The 8,569-nt window shown below is 49.4% G+C and overlaps 1 non-coding gene across 1 annotated transcript; it reads left to right on the forward strand.

Annotated features, from left to right (window-relative positions):
* Window positions 1–381: 381 nt before the first annotated feature.
* On the forward strand, window positions 382–454 carry TRNAA-CGC (transfer RNA alanine (anticodon CGC)). The gene has a single exon. It is a non-coding gene; the product is annotated as a tRNA-Ala (tRNA).
* Window positions 455–8,569: the final 8,115 nt, after the last annotated feature.

The following is an 8,569-nucleotide window of genomic DNA, read 5'->3' on the forward strand; positions in this document are numbered from 1 at the left end:
CTAATGCCCCTCGCCCCAGCCCCCAGCCCCTACTTTCTGTCTGTGTGAATGTGACCACTCTGGGTCCTCATGTAAGTAGAGTCATTTCGTGTTTGTCCTTTTGTGTCTGGCTTATTTCACTGAACATAGTGTCCTCAAGGTTCATCCATGTTGTAGCAGGTAACAGAATTTCCTTCCTTCTCATGGCTGAATAATATTCCCTTTATGGAGGGACCTCACTTAGTTTGTTCATTCATCTGCTGGGGGACACTTGGGTAGTTCCCACCTTCTGGCTGCTGTGGACAGTGCTCTGACCATTGGTGTCCAAGCATGTTTGAGTCCCTATTTTCAGTTTCTTTGGGCACACAGTGAAGAGTTGGGTAAAACTAAACTGTTAAGGGGGGAGGGTATAGCTCAGTGGTAAAGTGCATGCCTCGCATGCACGAGGTCCTGGGTTCAATCCCCAGTGCCTCTGTTAAAAATAAATAAATAAACTGAATCATCTCCCATCCAAAAACAAAACAACAATAACAACAACAACAAAAAAACTGAACTGTTAAGGTAAACGTCTCTGCTATGGCAAAATCACAGCCACAAAATGAAAACATGAAATCCAGTATGCACAGGAAAACAAAGGATGATTTAGTTGCTTTTCCACCCAAGACGGTTTCTCAGAGAACAATTGCAAGACTGTGGCTCCGCGGGTAAGAGGGACGCAGGGCTTCAGACGCATGAACGCTTCCCCCTGGAAACTGGAGACAGCACTGGTTCACAGTCTGTTTAAGAGCACGAGCCCTGGGACTTTGTAATAAGAAAAATACACAGAGTGCAGTAGAGACAAACATTTCGAACGACAACTTAATCGTAGCCTGGAATCTGGCTTTTATAGTCACTTGTACACGAAACACAGCAACATGATAAATGGACGCGGAGCCATAAATTTCAAACTAGAAAGCAAGCCTCCTAAAGCCACCTGTGGCTCGTCTTCCAAATTAAATTTGCTAAGTAGGTTTATGATTGTATTTTTCCTGAGGAAGTGTGACTACTTAAAAATATTTTATGGATTTTTGAGACACAAAGACTGGCATACAGATATTAAATAGAAGTGGGATGGATAGGTGTGGATCTGGTCCAGCCCTCTCATTTTACAGATTAGAAAATCTGAGCTCAGAGAAGTCAAGAAAATTACTCAAATGGATGCAAATTCCAATTCTCATCCTTTACATTAATATCATGATGCCTTGTTTATTATCCTAAAATTATCTCAATCTTGTTTCAGAGAGAGCCTCCTTCCTGACATCTCAGGGCTGGGAGGGCCGTGAGCAAAGCACACAGAGGAGCAGCCAAGCCGGCTGCCCGCCCGGCGCCCTGGCCTGCGGTCTGCTTGTCTTCAGGTGGTGCCAGGAAGCCCTCTCTGTCAAGGGCACCTGCCCTGTGTCCTCATTTCCTAGATCTTGTGCCTTATCTGTTGATCTGGAAATAAGTGGCCAAGAATTACTGTTTCATCTGCTCAGGTGACATCATGGAAAGTTTTAAGGCTTCTTATTGGGGAAAATTTTAGACGTATGCAAAAGCAGAGACGTATCGTAAAACCTCACATACCGATTAACTTCAACAATTAGCAACCCGTCACTGGTCTTGTTGCCTCTGTGGTCACCTGCTTCCCCCACTCCCACCCATCCTCTTCCAGCCCCAGTTATTTTGAAGCTAACCCCAAATGCTGTATCATTTCATCCATAAGCATTTCAAGGTGGGTCACTAAAAGGCAAGGACTACTTTTTTCCCCTAAACCACAACTGCAGTTCCTTTGTCACACCCAAAGGGATTAAAAACAATGACTTAACTTGTGGGCATAAAATGTGCAGTGTGGGGAGTATAGTCAATAACTGTCATATCTTTGTATGGTGACCTTGTGACTAGACATCGTGGTGATCCTTTTGAAATGTATAGAAATATGGAGTCACTACATTGTGCACCAGGAACTAACATAGTGTTGTAGGTCAGTTATATGCGAAAAATAAACAGACTCATAGAAAAAGAGATCAGATTTGTGGTTATGAAGCAGATTGGGTGGAGGTGGTCGAGACGTACAAACTTCCAGTCACGAGACGTCTAAGCACCAAGGATGTAATGCATACGGGGAAGAAGCACTGCCGGAGGTCCTACGTGAAAGTTGTTAACAGAGTGCATCCTGAGTTCTCATCACAAGGACGTATTTTTTCCTTTTTTCCCCTTTGTATCCATGTGAGATGATGGACATTGACCAAACTTATTATAGTCATCATTTCATGGTATTTGTAAGTCAAGTCATGATGCTGGACACCTTAAATTGATACAGTGCTGTGTGTCAACTACATCTCATAAAACTGGAGGGGAGCAGTGAGCTAGCAGTGCACTGCAAATAACAGTAAATTGCTTAATCTGTCAAGTATCCAGGTAGGGTTTGGATTCCCTGATTGTCTAATAATTTTTCACTTTGTGTCAGGATTTAAATAAAGGTCACAGGTCACAATTTGTTGATATGTCTCTAAAGTTTCCTTTAATCTCTAGGTGCCCCCTTTATTTCTGTCTTTTTCAACAATTCATTTTCAAAGAGACCGGGAGGTGCTTTGCATGGAAAGCCCCACAGCGTGTTACGCAAACGCACCCCTCTGGTGGGGAGGAAGGTGCTCCCCTGGAGACGAGAAGTCGGATGGGGGCTGGGCCGCTGCAGGTTCAGTGTTTGGCAGGACTAGTTCCCAGGTGGCGTCGCACTGGTCACATTAACTGTCACCGTATCCCGGACGCCATGAGGGTTTGCCAAACAGAGGGATTTTGGTGTCTACATTCCAATCCATCCTTCTTCATTTCTAGTGAAAAACTGCTATCGAGAGGAACTTTCCCTCATCAGCATTCCGTAACCTGGTACAACGACTCTGGGAAGAGAGGGAAAGTGCTTCACTGGTTTTCCCTTCGGCCACTAGCTTTGAAAATGACACGTGTTTCCTGGGTACTCTCCAAATGTCGGCAGCTGTGCAATAAGGAACTTGGCTGGCCTTTTTCTGACCCCTTAGAGGGACACTCCAAGCCCCCCTGGGTCAGGGCGAGTCCTTGTTACTCCCGTGGACCACGCCTGACCGCTCATGCTAACGAGGCGGGGGGGGGGGCAGCCCCGGGAAAGACCCAGCGCGTCCTGGGCGGGCGCTGACCCGGGCCGAGGCGGCTGGGGAGCCAGGAAGCAGCCCTCTGTCAGCTCAGTCACACTGGGGTGCCGGGAGATCAGCGTCCCTGAGGACCGGGAAGCCTGCACGTGGGACACGCCCAGTCCTCACCCTGTGCCTCCTCACCAGTTTTTTATAAAGTATCAAAAAAACCCAAAAACCCCATGGTGGGCATGTTTTAGCCACTGCAACCGTCATCCTCACTAATGCTTGTACGACCCCAGCTTCGGCTGATGGGAGCCTCGCAGCCCCGGCTCCCAAGCCATCTGGCAGGACTCTTGCCATCTTTGATAGTGTCCTTGATCTGGAATGACAAGATATTCCAGGCTCAACTTATATAGTTCCTGCTTCATTTTTGACACAGTCCATCATTGTGTCTTCTGACCAAGACGCACTGCAGATGACAATACTGTAGGCAGACAAGTCGTTGCCATGGGGAGCTCCTCACTCTTCCACTTTTCTTGTGGAAGATTTCAAGTGCAAGCACAGAGCGCTTAGCAAATTCCTGTGTACACACCACCTAGATTTGGGAAATATTTCCCACTTTCGCTTCTCATCCTTTTTCCTTAAAGAAATAGGAGTGTCAGGTACCGTTGGAGATGCCTTCTTGCCTCCAGGTACCCCCCCCCCCCCCCGCAGAGGGAGTCGTGCATCCTACCTGTGTGTCCATGGATGGTATGGCTTGGAGTGTTGTTCTTTTATAGGCTATTTTTAATTTTTATCAAAGTAATATGTCAACATGGCTTTTGAAATCAAGTAACACCACAAGGCTTTAAACTAAAAGTAGGTCTCTTTTCCAACTCAACAGCAAAAGAGCAAAGAGTTCAATTAAAAAATGGGCAAAGGAACTGAATAGTCATTTCTCCAAAGAAGACAAGCCAATGGCCCTCAGATGTGTGAAAAGTGATCGACGGCACTTAATCATCAGGGAGATGCAAATCAAAGCCACGCTGAGATGTTGCCTCCTACTGGCCAGGCCAGCTATTATCAAAGTAAACAAAACAACGCTGGTAAGGAGGTGGAGAAGAGGGAACCCTTGTGCCCTGTTGGTAGGGACGTAAATTGATGCAGCCACTGTGAAAAGCAGTACAAGTTTCTTCAAAAAATTAAAAACAGAACTACCAAATGGTTCAGCAACCCCACTCCTAGAAACGTGCCCGACGGAAACGGAACAAGGCTCTGCAGGGGCCGTCTGTACTCGCACGCTCACTGAGGCACTATTCACATTCGTTCTTCAATGCACGAATACATACAGAAAATCTGGTGTATATTTTATGTACAGTATATACGTATACACACATATGTATGATGGAATGCTATTCAGCCTTTAAAAATAAGGAAATACTGCCATGATAAAGTATGCAAATACTGTTTGCAGCGTCATGGATGAAGCTGGAGGACATTATGCACTAAATATGTACAGCTTTTTGTATATTTAAAAAACATTTTTTTAAAATTAGGTCTCTACCCCACCCTACCCCCAATCCCACAGGTGGCCATTTTCAGTTCTTTCAGTGTTTTTATTTTGTTTTCTTTAAGTTTTTTAAAAAATAATTTATTCTTATTTTTTAATAAGGCGGTGGGGGGGTTAGGTTTATTTATTTATTTTTTAAATGGAGGGACTGGGGATTGAACCCAGGACCTCGTGCCTGCTAAGCATGTGCTCTGTCCCTGAGCTCTACCCTCCCCCACCAATTCTTCTGGTTTTGATTCCAGTTGTTTCCTCCCAGTTTCTGTATAATGTGCACCTGCCGCCATCTCTTGACTCTGCCATCTTCAGCACTCTTACATCACGATGACGTCATGTTGTGGCTGAGGATTTTAGCTCTCCGACACCACCTGCACCCCCCTTTTCCCAAGACAGGTAACTCACAATTTTATATTACATCTGGGCTTAGTGATTTCATCATAGTGATCCTGTAAATACCGTCAGTGCTGAACCGAGTTCCGTGCCAGCGCTGTCCAGCAGGATGTTCTGTGGAGACGGAGACACTCTGCATCCGAGCTGTGTGATACCAGGTGTGTGTGGCTGTGAGCTTTGGTGACCAGCACAGCTGAGGAACCCACTCTTATTTCATTCCAGTTAATTAAAGTGGAAGTACACACTTGCATCTCTTGGCTGTCATGGGGGGAGCACAGTAAATCTATACTGTGAATTCCCTTTTTTGTGTAACTTTTCCCCCTGCAGTTAATAACTGTCCACATTTTTGCGCCTTCCCTTTTCTGTGAGATATGTCCGTTTCCTCGCCTCCCACGGCCCTGTGTCCTGTCCCGCACAGTGCCCAGTGCCCTGCTGGTGCAGCTACCCTGTGAGCCACATGTCCCCGGGGGCTGCACAGCTGTTGCTTCTGGAAACGCTGCAATTGCTCGGGAAGAATCTAAGAGAAGTGGATCTGGCAAGATCGCCAGTCCCTGAACGTCTTCCTCTGTGCTCGCCCACGACCGCAGTGTGCGTGCATGTAGGACAGCGTGCCCGTTGTCGTGTCGCTCGCCCTGTCGTGTCGTGTCGTCTCGGGGATGCGATGAGGCTGCGGCCCCCGTCCCTTGCACGTGACTGTGTCTTTTCTCTCTGGAGTCGTTCGGGATCCTCCCCCTAGTGGTGTGTACCTCACACCACGCGGGGCCTGTCACGTTCGTGACTCAGGGATGTTGAAAGGGCCCTTTCAGTCTCAACCTTGTGCCTTTCCGCTCTGGGGAACGGCCTCAGCTACCCCTTTGATGACTCCCTCCTGCCTTCCCTCTGCTTCCTCCTTCAAAGCGGTCACTTCAGTCTGAGGTCGGGCTCCCGGGTGCCTCTGGCCCTGCCAAGCTCTCTGGCCGGCTCTGTCTGGCAGAGCTCCCCAGCCGTTCTCTCGTGTGCTTTCCCGTTATCTCTGTGCTGGCCTCTGGTTGTCACTCACGGTTCTCCTGCGCCTCGGAGCTGCCACGTTCTGCCTCGTTGGTCGGAAGGTCCTGTCATTTCTTCGGAGGTCTTCTCCCTCTCCTTCCATTGTCTCTGTCTCTCCTGAGACCATTCTATCCTTTTACTGGTCTTCATCTCTCTCTGGCCTGTGAGAAGCGTGCCATGATGTTCTTGGCTGTCCCTTCGATGGGTGAAGACGCTGATGCCCTTGTGGGAGTCCTGCGGTGGAGGGACAGTGCCCGGTGGGGGGCGGACTCTTCCACAGGAAGACGCCTCCGCGGTCGGTGGCTTTTGTGTTCTCTGTCAGAAACCCCCAGAGGGCAACATCATTTCCTCCAGAGTTCAGTGTGTCCAGAGCAGGACGCTCCGGGCTCCTGCCCCAGGGGTGTAGAGCTGCACTGTCCTTTCAAGAGCTGCAGGGGGTGTGGGGGGGGGGCTCGTGGGCTGCTAACTGCCTGGGTGCCACGGCCGCACCTCACTTCCCGCCCCCACGTGCCTAGTTCCCAATCCGGGGTCTCCCTGATTCAAGTTCTCCAAATAATAAAACTGCAAACCCCTGGATGAATGGCGACTGTTGCCTGTCTGTGGGGGGTGGGAACTGGGGCTCACTGGTCCTTATACAGACTTTCAAGCCACACTCGTGTTTGAAGTGCGGAGAAGACAGGAGAGAAGAGGGGTGAGGCAGAGCCTTTGCTCTGTGCTCACCCTTCCCCGCCGGCCGCCTGTCCACATCCCAGGGCCGGGTCTGAGCTCACCGCGCACCTGGCCCCCGTGTATGCGCGGGGCCCTAGCAACCACCAACAAAGTCGGTGCTGGCGCTCAGGGAGCTCCTCACATGTCAGACACCGTCCCAGGCTCTGGGCAGACAAGACTGGAGGGTGGGGTGCTGACCGGGTGGCAGGGGGGGTGCCCTAAAAATGGTCAGGAAAGCTTCTTCCAGAGAAGGTCAGAAAAGATGACTTTTGAATGAGACCTGAGTGTTCGCAGGAATCACCCCCGACAAGATTTGGAAGAAGAGGACTTAGGACCCAGGGAACAGCCCAGAGGGAATACTCTGAGGCCAGAGCAGTTTGGGCCTGAACCCGTCATTGGGAGAGGATGTTGGGCCGACGGGCGGGGCCCGCCCTGGGAGGTCTAGGCTAAGACTGTGAACCAGAATCTGCCCCAAAGGAAGGGCCCTCTCCACCCCCAGCAGGAGGGTTTGGAGCAAGACAGGGACGAGGCTCTGCTTACGATTGATGATCTTCACCTTTCTTCTCAAATTACGGGCAAAACAGTCAAGGACTTTTGGAATATTCAGACTTACAAGGGAAGGAAATCCTGACACCTGCTACGGTGTGGATGAACCTGGAGGACACGGTGCTCAGTGAAGCAAGCTCGTCATCACAGGAGGACAGACACTGCGTCCACTTACCTGAGGCCCCTGGAGTGGTCAGATTCATAAAGACAGAAAGTAGATGGCGGGCGACAGGAGGGTGAGGGGCAGACGGGGACTCAGTGTTTGATGGGGATGGGGCTTTTGTGGAGATGAGGAGAGAGGTTCTGAGCGGATGGTGGGGATGGTTGCACAACAACGTGAATGTGCTTAATGTCACTGAACCGTGCATTTCAAAATGGCTAAGACGGTACGTTACATGCATTTTATCATAATTAAAATAGAAAGTAAAAATGAATGTTGAAACAGTCAAGGAATTGGAAGGGAGTTTTGAGAGCAATCGGAGAGAGGAGGTGCAGAAGAAGAGGTGGGTTCTCCGCCCTCCTCCCCACTCCCATCCCGGAGTTCCGCTCTCAGTGCGCCCATGCCTTCCGTCCGTCAGCCAAGGTGCCCCATCCTACCCCTTCTTCCCAAACCCCAGGGTCCCTGGGCCGACTCCCGGTCCTCCCTCCCCCTTTATTCCCTGTCTGTCCTTTTCTCCTCCCTCTTACCCTGGGGATGGCCAATGGCAAGGTGGATGGCATTCTGAGCTGAAGAATTTATTGATTCTGGAGGGAAGGAACCTTTCAAAGAAAGAAGTGAACAAAGTGAACCCGTAGCCCAAACACTCTCGATAGGTTCTCAGAAATCCTGATTCGTGGGTGTGGGTGAAGGGATGACAGGCTGGCTGGCAAAACCAGGCAAGCGGGGCGGCATCAACCTAAAACGCTTCCGCGGAGCCAAGGAAACCGTCGACATGATGGAAAGGCAGCTACGGAGTGGGAGAAAATACTTGCAAACCACACATCTCATAAGGGGTTGCTGTTCAAAATGTATAAGGAACTCATATGACTCAACAGCAAAAAACAGCCAGACTGAAAAACAAAGGACCCAAACAGACATTTTTCTAAAGAAGACACAGAAGTGGCCGCCAGGTACATGAAAAGATGCTCACATCACTAATCATCACGCAGATGCCGATCCAAACCACCGTGAGACACCCCCTCACCTGTCAGAATGGAGAGTACCAAAAACCCAAGAGATTATGAACGCTTGCAGGGATGTGGAGAAAAG

The sequence above is a fragment of the Camelus dromedarius genome, chromosome 7 (assembly GCF_036321535.1).
Source record: "Camelus dromedarius isolate mCamDro1 chromosome 7, mCamDro1.pat, whole genome shotgun sequence".
Taxonomy (NCBI): Eukaryota; Metazoa; Chordata; class Mammalia; order Artiodactyla; family Camelidae; genus Camelus; species Camelus dromedarius.